The sequence below is a fragment of the Zingiber officinale genome, chromosome 1A (genome assembly GCF_018446385.1).
Source record: "Zingiber officinale cultivar Zhangliang chromosome 1A, Zo_v1.1, whole genome shotgun sequence".
Lineage (NCBI taxonomy): Eukaryota > Viridiplantae > Streptophyta > Magnoliopsida > Zingiberales > Zingiberaceae > Zingiber > Zingiber officinale.
In genome coordinates this window covers 95,946,434-95,969,171 of record NC_055987.1, presented here as the reverse complement: position 1 = coordinate 95,969,171, position 22,738 = coordinate 95,946,434, and the positions used below count along the sequence as shown (strand labels likewise).

Below are 22,738 nucleotides of genomic sequence, written 5' to 3'. Positions count from 1 at the left end.
CGCCCATAGAGAGCCTCATAAGGTGCCATACCGATAGTGGCCTGATAGCTGTTGTTGTATGCAAATTCTGCTAAGCTCAGATATTTGCACCAACCTCCCTTGAAGTCTAGGGCACACGCTCGGAGCATATCTTCGAGTACCTGATTTACTCGCTCTGTCTGACCATCTGTCTGCGGATGGAATGCTGTGCTGAACTTTAACTTCGTGCCCAATACTGACTGTACACACTCCCAGAAGTGTGATATAAATCTGCTGTCTCTGTCTGAAATAATGGTACATGGGACTCCATGAAGTCTAACGATCTCCTGGAGATACAACTGAGCTAGCTTCTCCATGGAGTAGGATATCTTGATAACTAAAAAGTGGGCTGATTTAGTCAACCTGTCGACTATTACCCATATGGCATCCAAACCATTCGTGGTTCTGGGTAGTCCCACTATGAAGTCCATAGAGATATCCTCCCACTTCTATTCTGGAATCTGTATAGGCTGCAGAACTCCTCCTGGTCGCTGATGTTCTGCCTTGACCCTCTGACAGGTGAGGCAGATGCTAACATATCTGGCGATGTCTCCCTTCATCCCGGGCCACCAAAAACGTTTTTTCAGGTCTTGATATATTTTGGTGGAACCTGGATGCATCGCATAGGGAGTCCTGTGAGCCTCATCTAAAATCTGTCTCCGTAGCTCCTCCTGATCTGGAACACAGAGTCTGTCACCAAAATACAACACCCCCCTATCGGACACTCTGAATTCTCTACTTTCTGACTTTTTCTGAATTTCAGGGTCCTGCTCCTGAGCTGACTGAATATCACCAAGCAAGGTAGACTCTAATGTCATAGTAGAGAGCTGTCCGACTATGAGTTCGAGACCGAAATCTGTGATCTCTTTCTGTAGGGGTGGTGACATGGCTGCTAGAGATAATAAGGTAGCACTGGACTTTCTGCTAAGTGCGTCGGCTACCTTATTGGCTTTCCCTGGATGGTAGAGGATGTCTATATCGTAGTCTTTGACCAGCTCAAGCCATCTGCGCTGTCGCATATTCAGATCCTTCTGAGTGAAGAAGTACTTCAGACTCTGATGATCTGTATACACTCTGCACTGAGCTCCATATAAGTAATGTCTCCAAATTTTGAGAGCGAACACTACTGCTGCAAGCTCAAGGTCATGAGTAGGATAATTCTTCTCATAATCCTTGAGTTGTCTAGAGGCATAGGCGATCACCTTGTCGTTTTGCATCAGTACTACTCCTAGTCCCAACTTAGAGGCATCACTATAGATGTCAAAGCTGCTGGTGTTGTCTGGTAGAGTCAAAATGGGAGTACTGGTCAATCTCCTTTTTAGCTCGCTGAAGCTGTCCTCACAGTCCTCTGTCCACTGAAATTTCCTGTTCTTTCTGGTAAGAGCTGTCAGTGGGGAGGTTATCCTGGAGAAGTCCTCTACAAACTTTCTGTAATATCCTGTCAACCCCAGAAAGCTCCTGATTTCGCTGGCGTTCTTAGGTCTCTTCCAGTTACTCACTGCTTCTATCTTGCTGGGATCTACCATGATACCATCCTTTGAGATGATGTGACCCAGGAAGGACACCTGATCTAACCAAAATTCACATTTCATGAACTTGGCATATAGCTGGTGCTGCTGAAGGGTCTGCAATACTAGTTTCAGGTGCTCTGAATGTTCTTCCTGAGTTCCTGAATAGATAAGAATGTCATCGATAAACACAATAACAAACTTATCTAAATACTCCCTGAATACTCTGTTCATGAGATCCATGAATGTAGCTGGAGCATTGGTCACGCCAAAGGGCATGACTACGAACTCGTAGTGTCCGTATCTGGTTCTGAATGCTGTCTTGGGTATATCCCCTTCTTTAACCTTTACCTGATGATAAGACAGTCGGCGGTCCGGGCTCTGATACCAATTGTAAGATCGAAAAGAATTTAGATATCTCCACAATGGTATGATATTGTCCACTTTGGGCCTAAGCCCTCATGACTTTGCTCTTGGGCTCTTCCCAAAAGGCCTCATACCAATGGAGATATCTTTCTCTTATAAACTCATAATCTTTTCCATGTGTTTTCAATGTGGGACTATGTTAAAATGAGTTTAATTGGTGAATTAAACTATTTCTTAGGTTTTCAAATTATACAAACCAAAGATGGTAACTATGTACATCAAACTAAATACACAAAAGATCTTATTAAAAAATTTGGTATGGAAAATTCCAAAGAAATTAAAACACCTATGTCAAGTAACATAAATCTTAATAGTGACGAAAATGGAAAATCTGTTGACTTAAAATTGTATAGAAGCATGATAGGAAGTTTACTTTATCTAACGGCAAGCCGACCCGACATTTTATTTGTCGTCAGTATGTGCGCCCGATACCAAACTTGTGCGAAAGAGACCCATTTATCATTAGTTAAAAGAATTATTAAATATTTAAAAGGAACTATTAATGTAGGAATATGGTACCCTAGAACTTCGCAATTTGACTTGATCGGATATTCTGATTCTGATTATGCCGAGTGTAAGTTGGATAGAAAGAGTACTAGGATCATCTTTAGTTAGTTGAAGGATCGAAAAGAATTGTAGGATATCTCCACAATGACATGATATTGTCCACTTTGGGCCTAAACCCTCATGATTTTGCTCTTGGGCTCTACCCAAAAGACCTCATGTCAATGGAGATATCTTTTCTCTTTATAAACTCATGATCTTTCCCATGTGTTTTCAATGTGGGACTATGTTTGCAACCTTGCAATCCCAACAATCCCCCCTCAAACAAAGGACCACAGGCTTCCCATGTCCGATCCTCGACCCACCAAGTCTTCCTGCCCCTCGGTCTACCCGACCTACTAGGACTTCCTTGCCTAGCCGTAACTAGGACTTCCTGCCTAGTATCTGGTCCTCTTGATCCGAATATAGGAGCCCCCACTTTCTTTGTTCGAGGTCAATATTGTACCCATATAGCTCAATCAGACCATAGCTCTTGTGCACAGTCGGCGGTTAAACCTTCTGGCAGCCCGTGCTCTGATACTAATTGTAGGATCGAAAAGAATATAGATATCTCCACAATGACATGATATTGTCCACTTTGGACCTAAACCCTCATGGTTTTGCTCTTGGGCTCTATCCAAAAGGTCTCACGTCAAATATTAATGTGTTTTCAATGTGGGACTATGTTTGCAACCTTGCACCACCTCCTCCGCCTAGTGACTTTTTTACCCCTCTTTGTGATGATATTTTTAGTCGATTTGCCTCCTTAGAGACGAAGATGGATGATCAGTACAACTCTCTTCAGGGTCAAATTACATATTTTCGTCAAGAGATGATGGATCGTACTGATGCTTTAGAAAAGGAGCAACGGAGGATGTTTAACTATTTTCGAGATGATGAGGATGAGGAGGAGTGATTTTAGGATCTATTACTTGTGACTTATTGTATTTATTAACTTGGATTATGACTAAGTTTGATCTTAAATATTTTTCAAATATTAATGTTTTTTGGTAAATTTTATAGAATAGGTTCTTTTATTTTTTAAAAAATTATTACTTAGTTTATTTTTCAAAAATTATTTTTGTAAAAATCCCTCTTTCAAAATTTTCAAAAACTCCATCAAAATATTTTAATTTTCTGGAGTAGTCTAGGTTCTACTGTAGAACTACATGTTCCTATAGTTCTAGGAGTCAGCATCTCACAAGCACAATAGGATTCCTTGCTTGATAACTTAGAATGGGTAAGATGCTTAGGACCTAGCCTAAGATTTCAAATGCCTATGTAGTGCATCGCAATAAATCTGGGCTTTAAACAACATACATGAATCAATTTGAGTTAACTAGCCAGTAAAAACCTAGTTAGTCCTAAACACTCAATTGACCAATCTGAGTCAATAGCTACTATCTTGTGGTAGTTAGCCTTGTACAACGGTTGGACATTTCATCATAAAGACAATCTTTCCTTAGTCTTTCTAACTATGCTTGGACTTTTAGGTTGTCATCACTTTTAGGAGGAGCTTTTTGAGACTATTTTTCAAGTTTTAAAATCAATTTTGACAATATTCGAAATATTCTACTTAGTCAAAATTTTCACACTCTCTCAAAATTATATATCTTACTTTGTTTTTCAAAATTCATTTTCATATTGTTTTTCAAAATCTTTTTCAAAATAAAATTCAAAATCAATCTTTTTAAAAAAAAAATTCACACTTTCAAAAGTTTTAACTTGGTGAAAATTTTCAAATTGTCTATTTTTTCTTCTTTACTTTGTTTTGAAATTTTTAACATCACTATTCTTTTCAACTTAGTAAATGTTTTCAAATTTTTACTTATTCTTCTTGCTCTCAAATTCTATCCTTCATTCAAGTAAAAGATATTTTCAAAGTTATATACAAATTTTTCTATGTTTCTAACAAACTTGTTATAATATTTTTTACATACCTTACTACTAGGTTCATACTAAACTAAGTTGTTTTCTTTTAGCATGTTTGCTTTTGTGGGTTTCCCCTATTTTTGATGTGTGTCAAAGGGGGAGAGATAGTGAATTCAGGGGAAGTTGGTTAACTCAGGGGGAGAGTTAAAATTAAAATTGCTTGTTTATTTAATTTATGCATATTTTAACTTAACTTTAAACCTTGGTTGCTAAACATCAAAAAGGGGGAGATTGTTGGTGCAAGTTGCACCAGAATCAAACCTAAGTTTTGATGTTGTCAAAAGTTCAAGTTAAGTCTTGTTGTGATCTAACAAGTTGACTGAGTGTGTAGGCTGTTTACTCAACCGGAAAGACCTAGTTGGAGACTAGGCAGGAGAAATCTTAGCAGATCGTGGAACCCAGGTGCAAGTCCAAGTGGGTCGAGGGGACCCAAACCTGGCGGTGCGATCGAGAGGTCTGGAGGACCGAAGATCAAGGAAAAAGTCCTGGCGAGCCAATCAAAGCTAAGTGAAAAATCCAAATTAGATCTGGAGGATCTAAGTTTGGCAGGTAGGTTGAGATAAACAACTGGAGGAGCGACAGTGAGATCGGGTTCCTGTAGGGAAGGTTTCCAACCGAAGAAACCGGGAAGGTTTCCAACTGAAGAAACCGGGAAGGTTTCCAAGTTGAGATAAAGACAGTTCTACTGTCTTTTATATTACTCATGCATTATAATGTTATTGTGCTAACATTTATTTTGCAGGATGTTTTGCTGAACACTATTTTACAGGTCCGGCCCGATCGGTCGACCGAACAGGAGGATCGGTCGACCAAACCAGGTCAACTCAAAGCAGTTATCAGTTCAGAACAAATCAGACCAGAGTCCGGTCAAAACTTGATCGGTCGACCGAACCGGACTATCGGTCGACCGACCCATGATGACTCAGCACAGAACAGATCGTCAGTGTAAATCAGAAGGAAAAGAAAATTTGGGATGATCGACCGAACCCGTGGATTGGTCGACCAATAAAATCAACATTAAAGGCGCATAAAATAAAGATCTCGGTAGATTTCGACGAACAGGGAAAGAGCTTATTCGGTCGACCGAAAAGATGGATCGATCAACCGAACCATTTAAGACCACTTAATGCAGAATATCAAGCCAGCGTCAGATTCCAGCCAGGAAGGAGGGGAGCCTGTTCAGTCGACCGAACAGGAGGATCGGTCGACCGAACGTCCAGTACACCTATAAAGGAGGCTCAAAGTCTGAGGTTGAATAACATTTCTGATCATCTTAAAAGCTCTTCTTTGCGTACGGATCGTGCTACACGTCTACATCAGCTCAGCAAGCCACTCCATCCAGAAGTACCGACCAAGCTACATTCTACGCGTACTACTATCGGTATAATTTTTGTATTGCACTTAATTTTAAATAAGATAGTAGGGTTGTTATTATCTTATACCTTTTGTATTTGTACGATCTGCTTCTTTCCGAAGGTTTCGGAAAGAAGGGTTATAGTGTTTTGCCCATCGGTGTGGTCAAGGACCACGGGCCTTCGAGTAGGAGTCGAGCTAGGCTTCGAACGAAGTAAATGAACTTGTCTCTCTCTTGTTGGACCCCGTGGTAGTTTTGATGTGATCAACCAAGTTGGTTAGGTCCTGCGTTTTGTCTGACCCCTGTGTCTGAGTGTGCAGGAACTTAGGAGCACAGGAAGTCGAGCGGAAGACGCAGCTAGCGAGAAGGACAGCACGGGAAGGGAGCCGACGGGCTCGGTGCGTCCGAAGGACGAGAGAGCTGCGGAAGAGTACTCCAGTGGAGCGAGAAGAACGTGCGCGGCGTTCGAGGGACGAGAAGCCGGACGGAAGCCTGCTCGAGGAGAAGGCCGGGAACTGGGTTCGGGTGAGCCCTATTCCGGATGGCCGTAATCACCCAAGGAACCGAACCGGAGCAAGTCAACTGGAGTTGACTTGTCAACGGTTCGGTCGACCGAACCCCATGATCGGTCGACCGAACCCCAATCCTCTGAAGACCAACCGCTGGTGACACGTCAGAAGCCACGTCAGCAAGCCAGCCGTTGGGGGACTTATTGGTCGACCGAACCCCTTGATCGGTCGACCGAACCAACGTTCATCCAGAGACCAAGTCAAGTAGTTTGATCGGGCCAACTCAGCTGGAGACCGTTGGCCGATCGATCGACCGAACAAAAGGATCGGTCGACTGAACCTAAGCTCGATCCACAGAGACTGCACCTGGACAGAAGACTCGGCAGGTACAACAGGTTCGGTCGACCGAACCTGGGGATCGGTCGACCGATCCCTCTCGAGTCAAAACCTGATCCCGAAGATCAGGTCATCCGATAAGCTCTAGAACCCCTATACAAAGAGGGTCTCGAGCAGCTTTATAGTAAACGAATACGAACGATCTCGAAATACAACTCCTGTACTCTCATTTCCTAAGCAACAGTTCTGTGCTCTTCAAGTGTAAAAGGCTACTCCGCCTTCAGAGAAGGAGACTTCTTTTAGTGCACTCTCTTATTGTCTTGGATTAACAACCTTCTTGGTTGTAACCAAGTAAATAGCTGAGTCTTATATTTCTGTTTATGTTAGTTCTGTTGAATTTCATAACTGTTGCTTTGTTATTTAAGTTGAAAGTCTTGAGGAGGGTTTAGTTTTTATTGCAGGCAATTCACCCCCCTCTTGTCGGTACTCGCTGCACCAACAAGTGGTATCAAAGTCCAACAGCCTCAGAGGGACTAACCGCCATCTAAAGCACAAAGATCAGAACAATGGCCGGCGCGAACATCCATCCCCCGAAGTTCGACGGAGATTTCGCTACATGGAAGCGAAAAATGGAGGTATTCTTCAAAACAGATTTTGATATTTTAATTACTATGAAATATGATTTTGCAACTCCTAAAGACAAAGAAGAAAACACGTGGAGCAAGAAGGAGCAAGCCGACTTCGTCGCCAACGGAAAAGCGGAATTCCACCTCCTCAGCGTTCTGCCACCTCAGGAGGTAAACCGAATCGGAAGTTACGACTCCGCGAAAGATCTCTGGGAGAAATTCCTGGAGCTTCACGAAGGTACATCCGAAGCGAAGCTAGCTAGGCGCGACATCCTCCGGAACCAGTTGACGAAACTCCGGATGAACCAAGGCGAGAAGGTAGCGCAGCTCCAAGCAAGGATCAAAGAGCTGATCACGCAACTAACCAATCTTGGAGAAGAGGTAACGAACCGGGACTCAATCCGGTATGCGCTCAATGCCTTCCCCAGAACTCCAGAGTGGGCCTCCTTAGTAGATGCATACTACATCTCTAAGGATCTCGAGGTAAGTACTTTAGAACAATTATTTTCCACTTTTGAACTTCACGAATCTCGAGTTTCAGAGTCCAATGGAGTAGAGAAGTCCAGTTAGAACATTGCCTTAAAGGCAAATATGAACAGTTCTGACTCCGAAACCTCGGTCGACGAATCAGAAGCGGCACTTCTGGTAAAACGCTTCAATAAATTTTTTAATACTAATAAGTTTAGATCGCAGAGGCATCAACGAAAGAAAAGGACGATTCGTTGCTACAACTGCAACGAAGAAGGGCACATCAAGGATGACTGCCCCAAATTGAAGTGCAAGCAAAAGGACCAAGTACAAGAAACCAAATTCCTCCAAACACAAAAATCTGAAGGCGACATGGGACGACTCTTCATCCTCCGAGTCAGAAGTCGAAAAATTCTCGGGACTAGCACTGATGGCCAACCATCAGCTAGAAGAAACATCTAGCTCAGAAATGAGCATTGATGAAGGGGGAGGAACATCAAGCAGTGAAGGGGGAGCGTCACCAGAACAGGTAAGTAAGGTACGCAATCTAACCCCAACTCAATCTTTTAAATTTATCAAGTCTCTTTCTAGAGAGTTAGATCAATTAGAAAAAGAGAATGTTGAACTAAAGTTGAACCTAGCAAGAGCATGCCCGTTAGAAATGTATGATCATCTAAAATCAGAAAATAATAAACTAAAATTAGAAGTTGAAAAATTGAAAACTGATGCATGCTTAAATAAATTTCCAAAATCAAAAGTTAGAATTTATGGAAAATTGAATTGGTACATTAAACAACATCAGGGTCAACTTAGGAAAATTCCCAAAAGTTATATACCCTCTATGTTTTTAAAGAATCCTGCAGGAAGGAACCTTTACTGGGTTCCAAAATTTGTACTTGATTAATTTTTTCAAAAAATTAAGAGCTTGCAGTGAGATAATTAAACTTTGAGTTTCTTTATGGAAGCTTTGTCTAAGGAAGTGATTGTTGCTCCAATAACCAAGAAGGCCTAGTGCCTCGCCACGACCTGAAAGTCGAAATATCGAAATAAAAATGTTTAATTAATCTTCTGATAAAAGCATTAATATTAGAATTAAACAATGCTTTGAAGAGTTTTTTTTTTTTTTAAACATATCCTTAGGAACTCTTTAAAATTTTTTTTAAATTGTTTTCTTGAAATTTTAACTTAGAAAATTTTTTTAACACTTAGAAATTTTTTTCAAACTTCTGTAACTTGCTTGCCCCCGTTTTTTTTGCTGTGATCAAAGGGGGGGAATAAATATAAGTACAAGTTTTAGGGGGAGTTAAGATTTTTTTTTAATTTTAATTTGTTACTTCTCTAAACTGTGTTGCAATTTTATTAATTGCAAGTCTATGCTATAACTGTTAGTTTAGTAATTTTCTTAAAATTACGTAGGTCTATTTTTAACCCTAACTTGAACTTGGGTTGATGCACATCAAAAAGGGAGAGATTGTTGGACCCCGTGGTAGTTTTGATGTGATCAACCAAGTTGGTTAGGTCCTGCGTTTTGTCTGACCCCTGTGTCTGAGTGTGCAGGAACTTAGGAGCACAGGAAGTCGAGCGGAAGACGCAGCTAGCGAGAAGGACGGCACGGGAAGGGAGCCGACGGGCTCGGTGCGTCCTCCGGTGGAGCGAGAAGAACGTGCGCGACGTTCGAGGGACGAGAAGCCGGACGGAAGCCTGCTCGAGGAGAAGGTCGGGAACTGGGTTCGGGTGAGCCCTATTCCGGATGGCCGTAATCACCCAAGGAACCGAACCGGAGCAAGTCAACTGGAGTTGACTTGTCAACGGTTCAGTCAGCCGAACCCCATGATCGGTCGACCGAACCCCAATCCTCTGAAGACCAACCGCTGGTGACACGTCAGAAGCCACGTCAGCAAGCCAGCCGTTGGGGGACTTATCGATCGACCGAACCCCTTGATCGGTCGACCGAACCAACGTTCATCTAGAGACCAAGTCGAGCAGTTTGATCGGGCCAACTCAGCTGGAGACCGTTGGTCGATCGGTCGACCGAACAAAAGGATCGGTCGACTGAACTTAAGCTCGATCCACAGAGACTGGGCAGGTACAGCAGGTTCGGTCGACCGAACCTGGGGATCGGTCGACCGATCCCTCTCGAGTCAAAACCTGATCCCGAAGATCAGGTCATCCGATAAGCTCTAGAACCCCTATATAAAGAGGGTCTCGAGCAGCTTTATAGTGAACGAATACGAACGATCTCGAAATACAACTCCTGTACTCTCATTTCCTAAGCAACAGTTCTGTGCTCTTCAAGTGTAAAAGGCTACTCCGCCTTCAGAGAAGGAGACTTCTTTTAGTGCACTCTCTTACTGTCTTGGATTAACAACCTTCTTGGTTGTAACCAAGTAAATAGCTGAGTCTTATATTTCTGTTTATGTTAGTTCTGTTGAATTTCATAACTGTTGCTTTGTTATTTAAGTTGAAAGCCTTGAGGAGGGTTTAATTTTTATTGCAGGCAATTCACCCCCCTCTTGCCGGTCCTCGCTGCACCAACATCTCTCTCTCTTTATTTTCCGCTGTGCACGACTCTAATCTAAAAGGCTAAAGTTTTTTAAAGGCGCGATATTCACCCCCCCCCCCCCTATCGCACCCATTCGATCTATCAATTGGTATCAGAGTCCGGACTGCCAGAAGCTTTAACCGCCGACCGTGCACAAGAACTATGGTCTGATTGAGCCATGTGGGTACAATATTGACCTCGAACAAAGAAAGTGGGGCTCCTATGTTTTGGATCAAGAGGACCAGACACCAGGCAGGAAGTCCTAGTTGCAGCTAGGCAAGGAAGTCCTAGTAGGTCGGGTGGACCGAGGGACAGGAAGACCTGGTGGGTCGAGGATCAGACATGGGAAGCCTGTGGTCCTTTTTTTGAGCGGGGATTGTTGGTGTTGCAAAGTTGTAAACATAGTTTCACATTGAAAACACATGGGAAAGATCATGGGTTTATAAAGAGAAAGATATCTCCATTTGTATGAGGCCTTTTGGGGAAAGCCCAAGAGCAAAATCATGAGGGCTTAGGCCCAAAATGGACAATATCATGCAATTGTGGAGATATCTAAATTCTTTTCGATCGATCGAAAATCATGATCGGTCGACCGAAAGAGTAAATTTTGGACCGTTCATCTAACCTGTATCTGTATCGAAGTAAATATATCGGTCGACCGAACATAGTTTCCGGTCGACCGAATATCGGTTACTGGTCAAAAAGGACGGCGTTGTAAAGGGATCGGTCGACCAAACCCTAGATCGGTCGACCGATCAGCCTCTATATAAACAGGATCGGGAAAACCAGAAGGCTCATCCAATTAATCTTCTCTTCTTCATCTTCTGTTCTTTGAATCTATTCGCCGATTCCCGCTTTGTGCGACAATGCCTCGGTATTTTCTACATTTATTCCCGTTTTATCCATTTACATATTGCTAATGTTTTTTATTTATTTTATTATTTTAGTGAAAAAAGTAGAGCAATTGCACAACGAGAGGCTAGCTCTCTTAATCCCAGTCAAGACCTTAGGGTTTATAGTGATGATGATCAAGTTCTCACAAGTTGTGATAAAATTCAGAACAGAGAATGAGATTATAAGCATGTCGGCAAAAGACAATGCTATCTAGTTGAAAGTATTGGTTGATTTCTATGGCTTCAGGACAGAAAGTTTGGTAGAATTGAAGATCTAGACAATGAGTACCTATCACCTTAAATTTTTTATTTGGAAAAGATTGCCTTAATTCCTCAGATGAAAACCTAGGGTCCTGACTGGCATTAAGAGAGCTAGCCTCTCGTTGTGCAATTGCTCTACTTTTTTCACTAAAATAATAAAATAAATAAAAAACATTAGCAATATGTAAATGGATAAAACGAGAATAAATGTGGAAAATACCGAGGCATTGTCACACACTATTGAAGTTGGAATCGGCGAATGGATTCAAAGATCAGAAGATGAAGAAGAGAAGATTAATAGGATGAGCCTTCTGGTTTGCTCGATCCTGTTTATATAGAGGTTGATCGATCGACCGATCTAGGGTTCGGTCGACCGATCCCTTTACAATGCCGTCCTTTTTGACCAGTAACCGATATTCGGTCGATCGGAAACTATGTTCGGTCGACCGATATATTTACTTCGATACAGATACAGGTTAGATGAATGGTCGAAAATTTACTCTTTCGGTCGACCGATCACAATTTTCGGTCGACCGATAAATTGATTATCGCCAAAATGACTGACTAGTCAACGACTGTTCGATCGACCAAAACTTGTGATCGATCGACCGATCGCGATTTTCCAATATAGGTTCAACATTGGTTTTAACTTATTTAATTAAATTTTAAAAAGATTTTTAATTAAGTTTAAAAAGATTTTTAAAGTTTTTTTTTTTAAAGAATTTTTAATTAGTTTAAAATAATTAAGTTTTAAAAAGATTTTAATTAAGTTTTAAAATAATTTTTAATTAAGTTTTTAAAAAGAATTTAATTAAGTTTTAAAAAGAATTTTAATTAAGTTTTTAAAAGAATTTTAATTAAGTTTTAAAAAGATTTTAATTAAGTTTTAAAAAGAATTTTTAATTAAGTTTTAAAATAATTAAATTTTAAAAAAAATTAATTAAGTTTTAAAAAGAATTTTTAATTAAGTTTAAAATAATTAAGTTTTAAAAAGATTTTAATTAAGTTTTAAAAAGAATTTTAATTAAATTTCGAAAAGAATTTTTAATTAAGTTTTTAAAAAAACTTAATTAAATTCTATTTTTAAATGAATTTTTAATTAAGTTTTTAAAATAATTTAATTAAGTTTTAAAAAGAATTTTTAATTAAGTTTTTAAAAGAATTTAATTAAGTTTTAAAAAAATAATTAATTAAGTTTTTAAAATAATTTAATTAAGTTTTACAAAAAAATTTTAATTAAGTTTTTAAAATAATTTTTAATTAAATTTTTAAAATAATTTTTAATTAAGTTTTTAAAAGAATTTAATTAAGTTTTAAAAAGAATTTTTAATTAAGTTTTTAAAAGAATTTAATTAAGTTTTAAAAAGAATTTAATTAAGTTTTAAAAAGAATTTTTAATTAAGTTTTTAAAATAATTTTTAATTAAATTTTAAAAAGAATTTTTAATTAAATTTTTAAAATAATTTTTAATTACATTTTTAAAATAATTTTTATTTTAGTTTTAAAAAATTTTAATTAAGTTTTAAAAAGAATTTTTAATTAAGTTTAAAATAATTAAGTTTTAAAAAAATTTAATTAAGTTTTAAAATTAACTTTTAATTAAATTTTAAAAAATTTAAGTTATTTTTTTTATTAATTATTGAATTATTGAAAAAGGTTGTTGGATACATATTAGATTCAAACTTAGCTTTGGGTTAATCAAGCAGGCTTCCTAAGGATAAGATTTCAGTTCAGTGGCGAGACTTATGGCCTTCTTGTGTATCAACGGTGGACCACTTGCTGAAGACTTTCCAAACTGTTTCCGCTCAAAAAACTTAATACTAAATTTTGGTCTAACTAGCCCATGTTTGACTGGGGTAGCTTCGGTCAGATCCTCTAAGTCTAGTGCACCAAGTAGAATACATAAGATTCAGCCTAGACATGCCTTCAACAAAGTTTCCATGACATACTATCATCCCAATCCATTCCGATACTATGTTGTAGGGTTTGGTAAACCTTTTTTATCTAACCATTCTAAGCAGAAAATAAACCTAATCCTAAGTGTATGAGTTTGGTTAATCAAGTTGGTTGTATTGTCTTTCTACTTGCTCCCCCTGAGTCATATCTTAAATAAGGTCTATCCATGTAATGAATCTGACTCTTAGGGATTAAGTATAGGTTTGGTTCAATTGGTTTGGTTAAAAGTTTTGTTTGAACTCATGCTTAGACTTGACTTCTAACATTTTGACTGATTAAAGATAAATATGATTTGTTTGTTTGTTTAGGGTTGTTACCAAGTCCTGATTTGTTGTACACGGCTCGTTGTGATCCAAGTACCATATTTAGACATTTGGATCTCAATTCGAACCTTTCCAACGTTTTCTTAAGTCGCTCGACTTGACCCTTCAAGTTGGAATTCTCTTCCTCAAGTTTTTCAACTTGAGTTGAGGTTCCAACTTGAACTTGGTTAGTCGAATTACTCAAGTTAACTTGTTGCTTAAGGTGGTCTATTTCCTTAAGTAGCAAGTTATTTTGTTTTTCAGATTTTGACAATTTTTTAAATAAGCATTTAACTACTTTAAGTAAATTAGACTTGGAATAAATCGTTACCATATTTGGATTTTCGGATCCGCGGCCTTCCTCGGACTTGATGTCGATTTCGGACTCGTATTCTTCATCAACCTCGGAGTCGGAATCTTCGTTTCTTGCTATAAATGCAAGATGGCTCGAATGCTTTGTGTGCTTCGCGTCGGAAGAAGTCTCGTCCCATGTGGCTTGAAGAGCCTTCTTTCGTCTTGTCGATTTGGGTGTTTCTTCCTTCCGATTTGGGCATTCATTTTTGAAATGCCCCTTCTTGTTGCATCCATAACAAATCATTTCTGATTTGTTTTGGGTCTGGTTCAGCGATGTCTTCTTGGCATTCTGAATTTCTTCTTTGTCAACAGTCTTCGGACCATGTTGACTAATTCTTCTTCGTTCGTTGAGTCAGAATCTGACTCACTTTCAGACGCGGGTCATCACTTGGTGTGACCATGATGTGATCTCATTTCAGTAAATGGCGACTCGTAAGGTTATTGGTTGGTTGACGATGACATGTCACCAATCATGGCACGTCTCATTAATGGGCGCCATGACTCATAAATAAACAAATCTCTCAGATTCTTCTACAATAAATTAATACAGAAGGCTTCCTTCTCTCTCTCCACATGGCAGCGATAATCAACTTTTAACTAAGCCACATCTCCAATCAATCAGTTGTACACTTCCTTCGACCGAACTAGTGGGGGAGGCTTATGACGTGGCGGTCCACAGGAGGTCTCAAGTGGTCGTCCACAAGAGGTGCCACGTGGCGTCAAGATACATCGCTCGGGTAATGATCAAACTGATCGAGAGTGGGAAATTCATTCACAAGGAAAGCCCTAATCGTTTCTAAGTGTTACCGAGCGGGTTTAGAGAAGAGTCACCGCCTGACGCTCAGGTACCCTTTCTATGTTTTGGGAAATCGTGTCATAACTCGTGCATCCTATTGCTCGGTGTTGTGATATGATTACGCTAACACAGTAATCTATAATTACACCAATAAATGACAAGCATGCAATAAACGGTAATAAGAGTAGGGTTAAGAATTTGTATATCTCCGGTTGAAGCGTCGGGCTTGCCGACTGTCTTTAGAGAATTTATTGCCGCCCACGGTGCAGAGGCTCTCCGACAAATCCTCCCAAGATCTGACAACCGCTCGCGCCGTTCGTAGGTGCACTCCAAGACGAACGCCGCACTCGGACTCAACCTCAGATCGCAGAACCAAGCCTCAGAACTTGGAAAGAAGAAGAAGAAGAAGAAGGAGAAAGCAGAGAGCAGAGGAATGCTTTGCTGTTTTCGGAGTGAGTTGAGAAAGAGCAGAGGAAGTGTATTTATACACTTGAAGCAGTGCAGAGGAAGCGACGCACGCTTTGCTTCTGCTTCCTCATCTCACGCGCGGGTGCGCTGCTTCGCATCCTCACGCGACGCGGACAGAACCGAACAGATGCCGTCGCGCTGCGCTTCCTCGCGCGGACAGAACCGAACCACCAGGTGTGAGGGACAGAACCAAACCGGACCAACAAAAATAAACCAGGTCACCAAACTGGCAAAAACAGACCAGGCCGCCCGCAAGCACGAGGCCCACGAGCTGGGGATTTGCACCCCCCCTGCGCGCGATGATCGCGTGCGTCGCGCCCAGTTTATGGATTTCCGGCTCGAACCCTCCGAAACCACCTGATTTGGGCTCAACCCGCACATGCATGTAAGTCCCCTTAACATTGCTAAGCATGGAGGGAAGGACTCTATATATAAGGCCTTCCAACCTTCTTGGCTTAGCAATGTGGGACTAAAAGCATAAGGAATAATGTGAATTAAAACTCAACAATCCCCCACTAATTCAAATTATTTTAATCGAAAACAAAGATAAGTTCTGAGGCTTGGTTGCAATGAACTTTTAGTGAAAATACCTTCCGGTTTGAATTTTCACCTAAGTACACCAATCTTATTCACATAAGTTTGAAGAGAACTGAGTCTTGATCTTATACCTTTTATATGTGAAGATCAATTGGTAACAACTCATCACTGGCGACGGTTGAATCCTTCTGGGTTGGTGCATTACGGCCATGCCACCGAATCTTGTTTCATAAGTGCTAAGGAGAGTTGCCTAGACCTCCACACTGCGACCCCACAGTTACACTTACATAGGTGAGTTCTCCAAGGATGTACTGCAAGCATCTTGTCATTAAGACCTTGAACTCATTAAGAGCTCCTAAGTTCATCCTTACTAGCAGTCAAGCATCTATCCAGAGAAGAGACTATGAGATTACATCTCAATCAATTTGATGCTTACGATTCATCCTTATAGCTTGTTTATACCACATTGAACCTACTTCTTGGGATCTCCAATCAGATAGGTTGGGTTGCTGCTATAGATGAATCCAGGACAGGCCTCAGTCCCATTCCCTTACTGGATCTCTTGATTTTCTCAGAATCAAGCCCTTTAATGAGTGGATCAGTAATATTGTCCTTTGAACTTACAAAGTCCAATGACACCACTCCAAGAGACACTAACTCACGTATAGACTTTAATCGTATTCGTATATGTCTCTTCTATTTCTGGTTATACTTGGAGCTTCTAATCTGAGCTATTGTTGTTTGATTATCACAGTGTACTGAAATAGAAGGTATTGGCTTCATCATCAAGGGAATTTCAGAAAGAAGCCCCTTCAGCCAATCAGCTTCAGTTACTGTAGTATCCAAAGCACACAATTCTGTCTCAGATGTAGAACGGGTTATAATCGTCTGTTTAACAGATCTCCAAGCAACTGCACCGCCTCCAAGTGTAAAGACATAACCAGTAACGCCTTTACACTCAGCAGTGCCCGCTATCCAACTAGCATCACTATATCCCTCCAGGACTGCAGGGAATCTCCCATACCACAAGCCCAAGGATATAGTGTCTTTTAGGTATCTGAGTACTCTGTCTAATGCATCCCAATGCGTTCTGTCCGGACAGCTAGTAAACCTGCTCAATTTCGATATAGCAAAAGAAATATCAGGTCTAGAACAATTTGCTAAATACATTAGACTACCTATTATTTGTGAGTATCTTAATTGAGACACTGTCACACCACTCTTATTCTTGTGGAGAGTTTTTGAAGGATCATACGGTGTGACTACAGATTTAACTTGGCTATAGCCATATTTCTCTAATACTCTCTCAATACAGAGTGACTGAGAAATTGCTATTACATCAGTTGATCGAGTCAACTTCAGCCCTAAAATCATGTCAGTATAACTCATATCCTTCATATCAAACTTACCACTTAAGAGGGCCTTAGTCTCATTAATAATAGAAAGGTTAGAATAAAAAAGTAGAATATCATCTACATATAAACATAAGATAATACAACTATCACCTTTCATTTTAGCATACACACATTTATCAGAGTCATTCATTTCAAAGTCAAACGATAGCATAGCACTATCAAATTTTTCGTGCTACTGCTTTGGGGCTTGCTTCAAACCATAAAGAGACTTAACTAACCTACAGACTTTATTCTCATTTCCAGAAACTACATGTCCCTCAGGCTGATCCATATATATCTCTTCTTCAAGATCTCCATTAAGGAATGCCGTTTTGACATTCATTTGATGAACCTCAAGATGATATATGGATGTCAATGCTATCAACACTCGGATTGTAGTAATTCTAGTAACAGGAGAATAAGTGTCAAAATAGTCAATCCCTTTTTTCTGTTTAAATCCCTTAGCAACTAGGCGGGTTTTGAATTTATCTACTGACCCATCAGGTTTTAGTTTTCTTTTAAACACTCATTTACATCCTATAGTGTTACACCCAGGAGGTAAATCTACCAACTCCCAAGTGGCATTAGAGATAATAGAGTCCATTTCATTTTTAATGGCCTCTTTCCAGTGCTTAGCTTCAGAAGAAGTCATAGCATCTCTATATGTCACAGGGTCACCTTCTATATTATAGGTGATAAAGTCCTGACCTAAATCCGTAAACACACGTTGCTTCTTGCTTCTTCTCAGTTCTATACACTCACTAGATTCATCTAGTCTAGAATGACTTGAGGAAGGTATACCTTCTACGGATAATGAGGCCTCTTCGGAAGCAGGCTTATCTCTAGTAGGAATACTAGATATAGACTGAGGTGTTCTTGTCTTCATAGGAAATATATCCTCAAAAAATGTAGCATCGCGAAGTTCGACAATAGTATTTGCATCTATTCCAGAAATTTCTAATTTAATAATCAGAAATCTATATGCAATACTATTTTGAGCATAACCCAAGAAGATACCATCTACGGTCTTTGGACCAAGTTTTTTCCTTCTGTGTTCAGGTACTAGTATCTTTGCAAGGCACCCCCACACTTTAAGGTATTTCAAACTTGTCCTCCGACCTTTCCAAAGCTCATATGGGCTTTTATCCCTAGACCTCATGGGGATTCTATTTAACACATGGCATGCAATGTATAGAGCTTCCCCCCACATGAAGTTGGGTAACCCAGAACTGCCTAATATGGAATTAATCATATCTTCAAGGGTTCGATTTTTTCATTCTGCTATACCGTTGGATTGAGGACTATATGGAGCAGTTACCTCATGAATTATACCTGTATCTTGACAAAATTTTTGAAACAGGTTTGAGGTAAACTCTCCACCCCTATCAGACCTTAACCTCTTAACAGATTTATTTGTTTGATTCTCAGCTTCAGATTTAAAAATCATAAATTTATCTAAAGCTTCATGCTTAGTTTTCAGCAAATAAACATAACAATAACGAGAGTGATCATCAATGAAGGTGATGAAATACCTTTTATGATCTCTCGTTATTACACCGTTAAACTCACAACAGTCAGTATGGATCAATTCTAAAATATCAGAATTTCTCTCAACTGATTTGAAGGGTTTTCGGGTTTGTTTATATTGCACACAAACTTCACATTTTTTCTTATCATTTATAGCATGCTTAGGAATCATGTCTAGGTTCATCATCCTTTTCACGGTATTAAAATTGACATGTCCTAATCTGTCATACCATATATCATAAAACTCAATGTTATATGAACAACCAATATCAGTAGATTTATTTAAGGTAGCATTTTCTACATTGAGTTTAAATAAACCTTCATTAAGGTAACCTTTTCCAATAAAGGTTCCTAAATGTAATATTACAACTTTATTACATTTAAAGTTCAACTCATAACCAACACGGACTAACTTTGACCCGCTAATCAAATTCCGACGGACCGCTGGAACATGATGCACCTCATGCAGTGACAAGACTTTTCTAGAGGTGAACCTCAGGTCAACTTGTCCTATCCCAAACACCCTGGCTGCAGAATGGTTCCCCATGGTTACGGAAGTGCCTTCAATTACCTGATAAGTAAGGACGGCAGAGCGATCAGCACAACAGTGCACATTTGCACCTGTATCAACTAACCATTCATTAGGTTGATAGATCAAGTTTAGTTCGGGTTTGAAGGTAACAAACCTATTGTTGGTGTCGTCACTAGCAATCACGACATTTGCTTGTGCTTTGATGTTGGACGTATTGCTTTAGTTTTTCTCCTTGTCTTTTCGCTTAGGGCAGAATTTGGCATAACGTACAATTTGTCCACATGCCCAGCACGGCTTGGTTACATTTTTCTTTTGAACCTTTGGTTTGGGTTTCATCTTGTTCTTCATTTTCTGATTTTTGAATTTCTTCTTGTCATATGAGACTACTACATTTGCCTTTGGAATAAAATCCATAGGCATTCTTGTATCATCATTTTTATGTTGCTTCCGATGTTCTTCTTTGATATTTAAGGCAATCATCAAATCTTCTAGAGAGATTTTACCTCTCCAATGTTTAAGAGTCATACCAAAATCTTCCCAACTCGGAAGCAATTTTTCGATGATTGATAAGACCTGAAATTTTTCAGGTAATGGCATATCTCCTTCGGCAAGACCATGAATTTGAACTTGGAATTCATGTGTCTGCTAAATTACAGATTTGCCTTCAACCATTTTGAAGTTTAGGAATTTTGCCACAGTGTACTTTTCTAAACCAGAATCTTCGGAGTTGTATTTTTTATCCAAAGATTTCCACAGCTCTTTAGCTGAAGAGGTTGAACAGTACACATCAAATAGTGCGTCTAAGAGGGCAGACAGGATCCTCCCATGGCAGAGATAATCCCTTTGCTTAAACCTCTGTAAGGCAGCACTATAGGCAGGTTCCTCTTCATCAGGTGAAGGAGGATCTGTTTCTATAACGGAGAATAGCCCTAGCGTAGTAAGCTAAAATTTCATCCGTTGTTGCCAACGTCTGAAGTTTTGCCCGAAAAATCTTTCGCGTCGGGCGCTAGTCTCATCAGACCCCGTTACCCTATCATTTATCATGTCTATTGATGCTACAATAAATTCTCTAAAACTGTTGTGATACGATTACGCTAACACAGTAATCTATAATTGCACCAATAAATGACAAGCATGCAATAAACGGTAATAAGAGTAGGGTTAAGAATTTGTGTATCTCCGGTTGAAGCGTCGAGCTTGCCGACTGTCTTTAGAGAATTTATTGCCGCCCACGGTGCAGAGGCTCTCCGGCAAAATCCTCCCAAGATCCGACAACCGCTCGCGCCGTTCGTAGGTGCACTCCAAGACGAACGCCGCACTCGGACTCAACCTCAGATCGCAGAACCAAGCCTCAGAACTTGGAAAGAAGAAGAAGAAGAAGGAGAAAGCAGAGAACGGAGGAATGCTTTGCTGTTTTCGGAGTGAGTTGAGAAAGAGCAGAGGAAGTGTATTTATACACTTGAAGCAGTGCAGAGGAAGCGACGCACGCTTTGCTTCTGCTTCCTCATCTCACGCGCGGGTGCGCTGCTTCGCATCCTCACGCGACGCGGACAGATACCGTCGAGCTGCTTCGCGAGGGACAGAACCAAACCGGACCAACAAAAATAAACCAGGTCACCAAACTGGCAAAAACAGACCAGGCCGCCCCCAAGCGCGAGGCCCACGAGCTGGGGATTTGCACCCCCCCCCTGCGCAAGCGATGATCGCGCCCGGTTTATGGATTTCCGGCTCGAACCCCCCGAAACCACCTGATTTGGACTCAGCCCGCGCATGCATGTAAGTCCCCTTAACATTACTAAGCATGGATGGAAGAACTCCATATATAAAGCCTTCCAACCTTCTTGGCTTAGCAATGTGGGACTAAAAACATAAGGAATAATGTGAATCAAAACTCAACACTCGGGAGGCAAATTATCGAGTCACCGATCACTAGAATTACTACATTAACTCGATACGTTATTATGACCTACATTAAATCTCCAACGCCTTTTATATTCAGTATTCATTATTGGCTCATAGATATGTGAGAAAGAGAAACAAGCAGAAAAAGCAAATTAATAGTCATGTGTATTTACTTTGTCCTCATCAATTATAACCTCACTAAAAGTTTAGAAGGAGACGAAAGATCTCTTGTAATTAATGAACAAATAATTGGTTTATTACTCTCTTGTAATAAATACAACTTCATTAATGAGGAAGGTGAAAAGTTTGAGGGAAAAATGTATAAAAGGATAGCAATAAGAAAAGACAAGGGGGTGGAAGATCATTTCTCTTATCTAATTTGATTAACCTACACATTGCTCAATCGCGTCAACTCTTTTGCCAACACACCGGCGAGTCCTCCTGGAGAACCTCGGAACAGGATCATATTGATTATGTTTGCTAGGTCAGACTACTCTCACAGGAAAAGTGTATAAAAGTGTATAACATTGAGCAGTAACAGCAGCAACAATGAAAATAATTTTAAAGGATCTGAGAACGAGTTCAAGAAACTTCAATAAATTAGAGAATTAAATGTGAAATGGGAAGTATAAACAAGTAAACGATTCCAAATAAACTGTTGGGCCTTGCAACTAACGTACTAAGCAGCAGTAAGGAGACCGCACAATCACAAACACCAAGATCAAAAAGATAGAACTTACAAACTCTCGCAGTGTTATGGACTCATCATCAATCTCATATGCTGCTCGCCCGCTCTTTGATATGGGTGTTGTTTGTCTGGGAGGATGGGGCATTTCCTGCTCGCTAACGACGCTCAACCGCTCCAGGCACAACGCTTCCAAGTTCCACCAGCCTCTCCCAGTTGGTCTCCGGCGTCCCCGTTTCCCCTGACGAACCTAGAACGACAACATATAAGGGCAAGAATGCTACACAAAAGAAGAACACGAAAGAAACAGACTCTACAGAAGGGGAAAAAAAAAGGAATCTTGAAGGAAGATTACGAATGCTTGGGAAACCCCTAGAAAAGAAGTGATTTCGCAGCTGAGAATGACAGGGGATGTTCAGTGCAGCAGAGCGACGAGCCTTGCAAGGAAACAGATCTGGTAGCGAGAAGGGGACGGGATCGGAGGAGGAGAAGGCAAGTGCTTCCTTCGCCGGCCCGAAGCTTTCGCAGGAGGAGAAATGAGTAGAAGCGGGGATATTTTGCTAACGTGGAGGATGAAAAAGACGGGAGGGGGGGAACGAAGGAGGATTGACACGTTGAGGAATAGTTTCATTTAAATTTATAATATTTTATTTAATTTATTTAAGAATAGTTTCATTACTAATCTTTCTTTACTAAACAACTTGGATGAAGTACAAAATAAAAATATATTAATATCCTTATATTATACATACTTAATAATTCTAAAATTTATTAGTAATTTTTTAAACACATTAAATAGTATAATTCTAAGATTTATTAATAATTTTTATAAATACATCAATTAGTGATTTAAAGTTTGAGACTCAACT

General features: G+C 39.9%; 1 long non-coding RNA gene across 1 annotated transcript in view; it reads right to left on the bottom strand.

Annotated features, from left to right (window-relative positions):
• LOC122007163 overlaps window positions 1-22,443 on the bottom strand; it is a 24,695-nt gene extending 2,252 nt beyond the window's left edge. Inside the window, exons 1-2 of the long non-coding RNA XR_006118856.1 lie at window positions 22,225-22,443; window positions 21,925-22,119 (exon numbers count right to left, since the gene is read on the bottom strand). This is a non-coding gene — a long non-coding RNA (uncharacterized LOC122007163). The remainder of the gene's footprint in view (window positions 1-21,924; window positions 22,120-22,224) is intronic.
• Between the last annotated feature and the right edge of the window lie 295 nt (window positions 22,444-22,738).